This window comes from Anomalospiza imberbis, chromosome 32 (genome assembly GCF_031753505.1).
Source record: "Anomalospiza imberbis isolate Cuckoo-Finch-1a 21T00152 chromosome 32, ASM3175350v1, whole genome shotgun sequence".
NCBI classification, from domain to species: Eukaryota; Metazoa; Chordata; class Aves; order Passeriformes; family Viduidae; genus Anomalospiza; species Anomalospiza imberbis.
In genome coordinates this window covers 1,744,859-1,755,715 of record NC_089712.1, presented here as the reverse complement: position 1 = coordinate 1,755,715, position 10,857 = coordinate 1,744,859, and the positions used below count along the sequence as shown (strand labels likewise).

Below are 10,857 nucleotides of genomic sequence, written 5' to 3'. Positions count from 1 at the left end.
GATGGTCAGGAGGGAAAGCTCTGTTGAGATGAAGAAGGCAAAAAAAAAGAGCTGAGCAACACATCCTGAGTAGGAGATGGTGCTGGTGTCCCAGAGGGAATTGTGCATGGCTTTGGGGACAGTGGTGCAGATGGAGCCCAGGTCGCTGAGGGCCAGGTTGAGCAGGAAGAAGAACATGGGCGTGTGCAGGTGGTGGCCGCAGGCTACGGCGCTGATGATGAGGCCGTTGCCCAGGAGGGCAGCCAGGGAGATGCCCAGGAAGAGGCAGAAGTGCAGGAGCTGCAGCTGCCGCGTGTCTGCCAGTGCCAGCAGGAGGAAGTGGCTGATGGAGCTGCTGTTGGACATTGGCTGTGGCCACACATGGGGATCTGTAAGGAAAGTAATCATGGAATAGTTGGGTTTGGAAAGGAATTTAAGTATCCCAGCACAGCTTGGGGACACTTTCCCCACCCCTGCCTGCCCAGGGCTCTGCTGCCTGGAGCTGTCCCTGCCAGCAGCTGCTTCCCTGTGCCCAGGGCTGGGCCCTGCCAGTGCTGCCAGAGCCCAGCCCAGCCCTGGGGGCTCAGCTCTGCCCTGCAGACCCCCCCAGCTCAGGCACTGCCCAGGGGCAGCTCTGGCTCTGCAGGCTCTGATGGCAACGTCAGAGTAACCCTGAGGAGGCTGGAAAAGCAGCACTGATGCTGCCTGTGAGGGGCCCTGTGCTGATTTCTGTCACTGCCTGGTTTATTGACTCCTGAGAGAAAACTTGTTTATGTTTCTCAGCCTGAACTGAGTGATGAATATCTATGTGCAATTTCCCATCCAATCCACACAGATCAGTAGATTAAAAAAGCAGGATTTCCCCTTTTATGCAGCCCCTGCCTTGCTGAGCTCCCATATAATATACTTGGAAATGTTCTGCATTTAAATGCCATGCTGGGAGCAGTCCTGCACAATGCAGCATCCTCACCACACATGAAGAACACTTCCAAGCCCTACCAGCTGTCTCCTTCCACCCCCATCTTGTCCCCCAGTGCTGGGAGCAGCTCCCCGGGCCGGCTGAGAGCTGTCCCTGGCAGGCAGCAGAGTCCCTGGCCCAGCACAGCGCCCTGGGCTGCAGGACCCTGCTCTGCAGGACAGCCCTGGGCACCCCTGGCTGCTCTGCACAAGAGATGATCAGAGAATGTACTCACAGGGTCTGTGGGCATTGGGATGTTCCAGCTGTAGGAGATCACTCCAGGAGCTGCAGCTGCATTGTCCTGCAGCCAGAGGTTCCTGTGCCAAGGGCTGCCAGGGATTCTGCCCCAGGCACTTCTCAGCACCTTCCCAGCCCTGACTGATGGAAGCTCTCTGTGCCTCTGTGCTGTGCTCGGGCTGGCTGTAGGCAGTGCCCCAGTCCTGCTGGGCTGGGAGAAGAGCTGCTCATCCAGAGAAATGTGCTTTTGAAGCTCTCCTTGGTTACCAGGATCACCCTCTGTGCCAGGAGCCCGGCCCAGCTCAGCAGCACAGACACAGCACAAGGACTTTAATGACCCTCTGGGGCTTTGTGCTCAGGCCCTGAACATCAGGCCCTGAGAGGGAGCTGCAGAAACCTCTCCAGAGCTCCAAGTCAGAATCCAACTCCAAAGTTTCTTTGACTTTTAATGGGTCCCACTGAGGTACACGACTGAGAAAGTGTCCCCAGGCCCCAGGCAGAGCAGAGAACTGGAGGCACTGATGACAGGTGGGGACAAAGAGAAGCCAAGTCTTGGTGCCCTGGGGCACAGCAGGGTCTGTGCCACCAAGGGCTGTCAGGAGACACCTTGTCCTGAGGCACTGGGGCCTCCTGGCACAGCCCCAGCCAGGCTGGGCACTGTCACCCCCTTGTCCTGCCCTCAGCATCCCCCCCTAGCCCACATCCCAGTGGCCTCAGGGATCTGCTGGAAGGAGTCCCTGGGGGGCCTTGCTCAGGAATGGCCCTGGGGGCTCCTTCATGCTCCTAGGGACTACAGTTTTTTCAAAGCACTTTGGCTTTTGCTTTTGCCTTGGAGTCTCTGAGAGCTTTGTGCAATCATGGCCTCCAATTATCTGCTGTAATTAGTCCCTGGAGAGGCATTGTCAGGAACAACACTCAGTGGGGCTCATTAATGCTTCAAGGCACTTCAGTTCTTTTAAGGTACTTTCTGTTTCCCTTTTTATACAGATTCTGTGAGAATGATTGTGCAGTCACAACCTGAATTTATCTGTTTTAATTAGTCCCTTGAGAGCTTTGTACTGACACTCAGTGAGGCTCATTTATGCTTTGAGATACACAAGGAGTTTAAGGTACTTTGGATTGTCCTTTTCACTCTGAGTCTCTGAGAGGTTTTTGTGCAATCCTGTCCTCCAATTCTCTCCTCCAAGGAGTCCATGAGGAGCCTGCATTGGAGATGGACCTCAGTGGCGCCCATTAATGGCTCAAGAAACTTTGGGGTTTTTTTCTGACTTTGACTCCTGGAAAGGTTTGTGCTATCTCCTCTCAGGGCCTGAGGTTCCAGGGCTCAGCTCCAAACGCACCACGGGGCTCATTAGGATCAAACCAGTCCTCACAAAACCATGGTTGTGGGTCGATTTCCCTTTGCTCTAATGCAGTTCATTAAGAAGGTTTCCTTTCACAGTTATGGAGAAGTATTTTAACGAGCTGCTAAAAATATGTATTCCTATTTAAAGAGTGTCTTTATTACTGCTCTCTTTAGAGAAGAGCTGATTGCAGCATTCTGTGATTGATATTGATGTAGGGCCTCTCCTAAGGAGGTGTGCCCAGGTCAGAGAAGTTTTACCTTGAGGTCTGAGCCAGTGTGGACAACCTTGCCCCACATTCCCCAACCCCATGTGAGAAACAATTTTCACTTTTAATAATTTAAATGGTTTCATTAAGACCTTATCGAAATACAACAGACAAGTGAATAAAGTAAAGAATACAGCACCAGGAGCAAAGGATTCAGTCACCATGTGCTCATCTACAAAATGGATGTTCTGTCTTTTATACCTCCAGCCCCTCCCAAAGTCTTGTCAATCCACTCCTCCTTCGCTGTCCAGTGGTGGAGATCACTTTCTTACAGCTTGATTGGAGCTCAGGTGCTGCCATAGCAACAAGCCGACCCTCCCAAATGCCCTGACTACTGAGGGCATCCCATGATAACAATGCAAGGGGGAAGGGAAAGATAACTATACACCTACACAACTTCTCTTAACATATACTTAATATTCACCCCTTAATTGTGAGAGTCAACCATAGGATTACTCATCTATAACAAATCCCCCGTTTTCTGTTTTTACAAGTCATTTTGCTGGAACTATTAAGTAAAAAAAATTCTCTCTCTCTTGAAAGAGTCATACTAGCATCTGTTGATGTGGGCAAGGACAGTGGGAACAGGAGAAAAATCTCAGGTTTTCCTTAGACACACTTATTTGGAATGGACAAAAGGGCCTAACAGAGGTCCAGGATGGCTTTGACTGCCATCTATCATAGCTATGTGGTTGCTACCCATAGTCAGTGTACCTTAGGGGTCCAGAGGCCAGCTCGGTCTTGTCCTCCAGTCCCTTTTGTATTCAAAGACAGTTGGGGAATGACAGTGGTCCGATATGGCCTTTTGTCCCTACCTTACCATTCCTACGAGGTTGCTACCCACAGCAGGGCTATGGAGTCTTCTTGGTAGCAAACAAAGGGGTCAACCCGGTCTTGCCCTCTATTCCTTGTCTTACTTCTTAAGGATGCTGCCCCATTACCTCTTATGGTCCCTTGTGTACTTCCCCTCAACAGGTGCTGGTAATTCTCACCCATTAAAACAGGAAGACAGTTCTCAAACTGGTTGGTGGAAGCTTGACTCTACTTTTTGGGTTTGATGTCTTTCTGGTTGCCTCTCGGTCTCTAATTGAGTCAATCTCATTTCCCCTGGCCTGGATGTTACAGTCCACTCATTGTTTTTTTCCTGCTGGGCCTGTAACTCTGTGGGCATGAGTCCATCTGTTGGCATGAGTCCATCCCCACTCTGCAGTTCACACGGCCGATTTGGTGGTGAGCAGTACCTGAAAGGGACCTTCCCACTGAGGAGTTAAATGCTGATCTCTCCATGACTTGATCATTACTTGATCCAATTCCTAGAATTAATATTATGGATTCTGAAATCCAGGGTGGCTGCTTGAGGAATTGCCCCTTTATGTCTTAGCCCTTCAAAGGTTTCTGCTATAGACATAACATATTTCTTGGCATTGGCTTCCCCTTCCTCATAGATGGCAACCCTCTGGGGTGAGGTCAAAAAGGGTAACCCAAACGTCATTTCATAGGGTGAGCCCCCCAGATCTGACTGGGGTTGGGTTCTAAATCTTGACAAGGCTAAAGGGAGACATTTTATCTATGACATCTGGGTTTCCATCATCAGCTTAACTAGAGCTCTTTTAAGAGTTTGATTCATCCCCTCAGTGTGACCAGAACTCTGTGGATGCCATGGAGTGTGTAAGCCCCATTTACTCCCAGGGTTTGAACAACTTTTTGCAATATTATAGAGGCGAAATGAGTTCCCTGGTCTGAATCAATCCTCTTCACCATCCCATATTGGGGAATGATTGATTCTAGAAGTGTTTTACTCACAACGTTGACATTGACTTTAACCGTGGGTACCGCCTCTACCCAATGAGTCAGGTCACCTACTATCACTAGTAGAAACTTCCATCGTTGTACCTGGGGAAGCTTGGTAAAGTCTACTTGGATGTTTTGAAAGGGCTGTAAGGCTAGTTCTTGCCGTCCTCTGGGTGTTTTCCTCATGACCTTCTCATTTACTTGTTGGCATATCACACACCTTTCAATTACCTGCTTAGCTATCCCAAAAATTCCTATGCAGCCCCAGTCCCTTAGAAATTGATCACTTAGCGCTTGTGTACCGCAGTGTGTTGTCCCATGTTTGCCTTCTAGCATTTTCCTGGCAAGGGGTTTATTCAACATTTGCCTCCCATCTGCTGATCTCCACTTCCCTTTGTTATCTTTCTTGGCTCCTGTTTTGAGGAATTCTTTCTCTTCTGTCTCACTGAATACAGGGACTTCTTCCATTTCTCTCATAGGGGTTAATGCTATCATTAGTTTTCCTGCCCCTGATTTGGCTGAATTCTTAGCATCTAAATCTGCTAAATGGTTCCCTCGTGCTTCTTGAGTCACCCCTTTTTTATGTCCTTTAACATATACTGCTGCCACTTCTTCTGGCAATTGTAAGGTTTCTAACACTTCTAAAAGAAGTTTTTAGTGAATCAGTTCCTTTCCCCTTGAATTTAATAGCCCACTCTCTTCCCAATTTTTTCCAAAGGTATGCAGTACTCCAAAAGCATATTTTGAGTCTGTATATATTGTTTCTCTTTTCTGTGTTCATATTTCCAGAGCTCACTTTAGGGCATACAACTCACATGCTTGGGCTGACCAGTTGGAAGGTAACTTTCCTTTTTCTGGGGCCACTAACTCTTCATCTGCTATAGCCTACCCCAATACCCTGTGCCCTGGATTACCCGTGAAAATCCATCGATGTACAATCGTTTCCCACTGTGGAGTGGTTGATCCGTTAGGTTCTCTCTTACTTTAGTTTGATAGTTTATAACCTCTAGGCAATTATGTATAAATTCCTCACCTGGTTTTCCATCTAAAACTGGGCAGGGTTGAGTTGGTTACTCACGACTAGCTCTAAACCATTATCTATTAAGATGGCTTCATATTTTAGTACTTGGGGATCAGTGAGCCATTTCTCAGCCTTTTAGCCGAGGATACTCCTTACTGAGTGTGGGGTATATATTTTCAATTTTCCTCCAAAGGTTAATTTTTTGCTTTCTTCTATGAGTGGGGCGCTCGCCGCCACCACCTGAATGCAGGTTGGCCACCCCCAGCTGACAGGGTCTTGCAGTTTTGATAAACAGGCCACTGGTTTCCTGGATCCTCCCCAGTCCTGGGCTAACCCTCCATGTGCTGCCCCTTTTTCTATATCCACAAACAGATAGAAGGGTTTGTCTAAGGCAGGAAGACTCAGTGCTGCTGCACTGACTAATTTTTACTTTAAAGCTTCAAAATTTACTTGTTGTCTTCTTCCCACCTAATCTCTTCTTCTACTAACTTTTCAAACAAGAACCTGATGGCCTGTGTGTATCCTTCAATCCATAACCTAAGATATCCCAACAGGCCTAAAAACCTTCTGACTTCTCTCTCTTAGTTTTTGGTCATGGGAGTGAGGCTATCCCTGCAATTCTCTCAGGGTTCAGCTGCCAGCTCCCTTGACAAATCACATGTCCCAGGCATTTTACTTCCCTCCCTACAATTTGGAGTTTCCCTTTTGATACTCAAAGTCCTTGGTCCCCCCAAAAATTTACCAGTGCTGTGGTGGATTCTCGAACTTTGAGATACCCTGAGAGCAGCCCAGTGCTCCTTGCTCCCCTGTGCTGACACGTGAGTGTTTGTCTGGTTTCGGGATGGCCCTGGCTGTGTGAGGGGTGCTACGTGGACACGAGACAGCCGGTCCTGTCCCGCTGGGTCCCAGCAGTGCCTCACAGCAGTCCTGCATCCACGTCAGGATGCTGGCCAAGAGAGGTCCTGGAAGCTGAGGCAGCTGATTTTAAGCTTGTGCAGGTGCCTACAGGCCAAGGCCAACGGTGTTCCCTCAGGATACAGCAGTCCTGAGGGGTCTCCCTCATTCAAAGAAATCGGCAGACAAATGCATTGTCAGCCAAAAGCCCTTTTATTGACCTGGCAGGAGGTCAAGGGTCTGCACCCACTAAAATGTTTCTCCACCATGTATAAATTTCAGTGGGTTGACGTAGGAGTTGTATCAAAATCACCATCCATCTTTACACTGCTGAGGTGATTCCATAGGCAGGCGGTTGGAAATACATTCTGTCAGATTCCCATACTTGAAGCTGATATCCAGGCCCTGGCCAGGAGCGGTCTTGATGCCCCAAAGCAGCACAAAGTCTTCCTCAGGGCTTCCCTGCACAGGGCTGATTCCACACTTGCCCTTAGTTCTTCTGGTAGACTGTGTCTAAAGCTTTTTGTCAGGTCACTCTCATGTCAAGTTAGGCCTGCCAGGTTTTTGTTATGCTAACTGGTGCTAAGTACTTAGGCATGTCTGTGCTAATTACTTGTTTACTCATGTGAATTGCTTGTGCTTACTTATGTCAAACCAAGGCCTTGTTCCATCCCCAAAGGTGCCTGAGGCCACCCGCTCCTTGTGGCACCAGTTGCTTTCCTGTGGAATGTTCTCCCTCCCTGAGGGTAAAGAGGGAGCTGCAGAAAGAGCTTGCCAGGCTGCTCTCCATCCTTTCCCAGCACTCCTGGTGAAGTGGAGAAGTCCGAGCTGAGCGCAAAGGTGCAAATGGAGCAGCCGTGCACAGGAAGGCTCGGTGGGAAGGATGATCCAGGATCCATAGGCCTGGCAGCCTGAGCGTGCTCCAGGGGAAGGCCTTGGAGCAGATCCTCCTGAGTGCCATCCCACGGCACCTGCAGGGAACCAGGGCGTCTGCTGGAGGGTGGGAAAGCTCTGCGGAGGGACAGGGACAGCTGGGGCTCCTGGCGGGGTGTTGAGGGCTTCTGTGTGGGAGTTTGGGGGGCTTGGTGCTGGTGGGGTGTTGGAGAAGGAGTTGTCTGGAAGGTGAGAGGTCTAGGCTGGAATTTGACTCAGTTTGAAGGCAGCATCTGTGCTTTGGCACAGCTTTGGTTATGGAGGGCAGAAGGAATATCTGTGACTTTTCCTCCTCATGGTCCTGATTCTCCTGCAGGGAACAAGAGGGGAGAGCTGTACTTTACTGGCCACTCAGATCTCTGTACCAGGGGGAGGATTAGCCTTTTTGCCATCTACTCAATTCTGTGAGCTACTTTTCTACCACTGAGTGGACTTTGATTTCTTGAGAGCTTTTATTTCTTTAGAGAATTAGGATATTATCATCCGTTCATAGAAAACCAAAGAATGGCCCTTGTTTTTTCCCTTTTTTTGTGTAGTGTTATGTTCTGTAAAGTGGCCCTCAGTGGATGAGGTTAAGGCAAATGAGTTGCTGCTTTGAGATTGGAAGCAAAATTCCAACTCTTCACCTCCTCAGGCCATCCCAATTAATTTGGGAAGTTTGCAACTTTCTGGAACTACTTGAGTCGAGCAATGGGAAGTAAAGCTTTCCTGAATTGAGGATTCTTACTTGCGAGACTCTTCTGTGCCTTCGCCGCTAAGGTGTTTTTGTGCTGAAGGCAGAAACTTCAATGAGAAAATAATTTCATCATGGAGTAAGAGCTTCTGACAGAGACCAAGTGTTGCCAGCAGTTGCTCCAGGTGCTCCTGCCAACAGCCCCTGCAGGCAGGAGCGCAGCCCCCAATGCACGTGGGCTTTGGCTCCCTCTGGCACAGAAGCCCCCCACAGGCACAGGTCTCTGGGGCAGGAGACGGGCACCGGTGCTGCCAGGGCTCGGGGGGTGGCAGGTCTGCTTGGGCAGGGACTGTGCCACACCTGCTGATGTCAGCGCTCCCCGGGCCCCAGGGGTCAGAGCAGCATTCGTGCCCTGGCCCACACGTTCCTTGTCTGTGTCACACCCACGGGTTTAGGATGGCCACCAGCCGGGACGTGTCCCAAGAGGCCATGCCAGCTTCTGTGAAGGCCCCGTGCCCTTCCCAGCACGGCTGCGTCGGCAGCCCTGGGGGCTCCTTCTGCTGCCCTGAGCCCGCAGAGCAGGGCAGCGTTTGCTGATAGTTTCAGCCATTCCTAAAGATCCTGTTGGGCTGTCTTAGACACTTGGGGTGAGGGATTCCTTCCAACCTGAGCCACTTTGGGTGGGCTGGGGGCAGCCCCAGGGCAGGGGGCAGTGTGTGCAGGGGACCTTTGTGACACGGTGCAGCATGGTCACCGTGGCATGGAACGGGACAGCGTGTCCAAGGGCCCTTTGTGACACGGGGTGACATAGGAATTGGCGGTGACAAGACCACGCCACAGTGCTCGGAGCACGCGACGGGACAGGACGGGACAGAGCGGTGCCGTGAGGAGCCCCCGCACAGCGCACTCATTCGTGTCTTACCCGGAGCTTTTCTGAGGTGTTATTCCTGCGGCTGACCTCGAGGCCAGACCACAGGACTTGGTGACCCATGGCCTTTCTGAGGCTTCTCTCCTGCAGGTGTCCTTGAGGGCAGACCTTGGGACTTGGTGCCCTGGAGGCATCTCCCATCCCTGCCTCCGGTGCCCTCGAGGCCAGACCACAATCCTTGACAGGAGTCTCCTGTCCTTGTGGCAGGAGCCCTCGAGACCAGAGTGCAGGACTTGCTGTCCTGTAGCCTTCCTGAGGCTTCTCTCTTGAAGGTGCCTTCCAGGCGCGACTGCAGGCCTTGCTGACTCAGAGCTTTTCCGAGGCATCTCTCCTGCAAGTAGCCACAAATCCAGTCACTGACATGGAGCAGAGACCCCACAAGAGTGCCCAAGCTGGCCTGGGTGGAGGAAGAGGAAGAAGGCCCTGGAGCTGGCCCAGCACAGGAGACTGAAGAGGTGGTGCAGTTCAAGCCTCAGCAGGAGGGTGAGTGGCAGAGCTGGGCTGCTGGGCTGCTTGGCCACATCCCATCCCATGGCATCCCATGGCATCCCATGGCATCCCATGGCATCCCATGGCATCCCATCCCATCCCATCCCATCCCATCCCATCCCATCCCATCCCATCCCATCCCATCCCATCCCCTGGGGACATGCCCATGGACAGGACGGAATAGGGGCCAGGACAGACACCCCAGAGCCGTGCTCCATCCCTTGGGACATCCCGGGGCTGTTCCTACCTGGGGAGCGCAGGGCTGGGCTGTGTTCTCCGGCCTCTCCCGCAGCCCCTCAGCTCAGGCTGCGCTCGCTCTTTGCCAGGTGCAGCTGTGCAGCGCACACAAGAGCAGGACCCCGCCCGTGGCCTCTTCCACAGGACAGCGTAGGTACCTGCAGCCATCCCCAGCTGGGCTGGGCCTGCTGTCACCGCTCAGCCGAGCACTGTGCTTGGAGCATTCCGTGGAACATCCCTGGCTTCCTGCCCTTCTCCTACAGCTGGTTTGCAAATTCATCAAGAGGATTCGGGAGGAAGAAACCAGCACCATGGGCACAGGGCTCAGAGCATATTCGCACATCTTCAAAACCAAGACCTGTGCTGCCCTGCTGGATATGCTCGTAGAGGAGGGGTTTTGCAATCCAAAGCAAGTAAGCAGCCTGTGGCCAGGATTTCATCCTCCCAGAAATTGCTTGGCCTCCCAAGCCATGCCTACTGGTCACTGGAAGCCTTTGAGGCCATGGCAGTGTGGTGGCAAGGGAAGCACTTCTCTGGGGAAGCTGGGGACATTCCTCCCTCTGGCAGCTTTCCAAGTCTCCCCGTGCCTTCTCCAGGTGCCTGCCATGGTGAGGTACATCCACCAGTGGCTCATGGCCAGTCAGTTTGCTGAGGACAGGCTGAACAGGGCCCTGCTGGATCTCACCAAAGAACAGCCTGCTGATGTAGTAATGTGTCCTGGATTGGGGCAAATTTGGGAGAAAACCTTCAGAAGGAGCCCCCAGAAAGCAAACCCCCACGGCCCCTTGCTCACCTGGCTCGGGAAGAATTTCCCCAGAGAGTAGTGGAAACAACCTGTTTATTGAGCAGGCAAAGCACTCCCCAGCACAAAAAATGAACAACCCCAGATGACAAAAAGTCTTTCTACGCTCTGAAGAGGTGACAAATTCAGAATGTCTCTCCTGGGAGTGGTTGCCCAGTTATTGGTCTCTGGCACTGGGCATGGCTGCTGCAGGTAACAAAATGCTGGCACTCGGTGTGTCTTGGTGTCTCCCATGTCCCAGTCCTGAGCAGGTTGAAATGGTATTCAGGAAAGGGAAAGAAAAAAAACAGTCCAGGGAAAAAAT

At 51.5% G+C, this 10,857-nt stretch overlaps 1 long non-coding RNA gene across 1 annotated transcript; it reads left to right on the top strand.

The window, feature by feature from the left end:
- Positions 1–8,956: 8,956 nt before the first annotated feature.
- LOC137463933 (uncharacterized) lies at positions 8,957–10,459 on the top strand. Its single transcript, XR_010994022.1, has 4 exons — positions 8,957–9,508; positions 9,841–9,905; positions 10,015–10,164; positions 10,348–10,459. It is a non-coding gene; the product is annotated as an uncharacterized lncRNA (long non-coding RNA).
- The last annotated feature ends 398 nt before the right edge of the window (positions 10,460–10,857 follow it).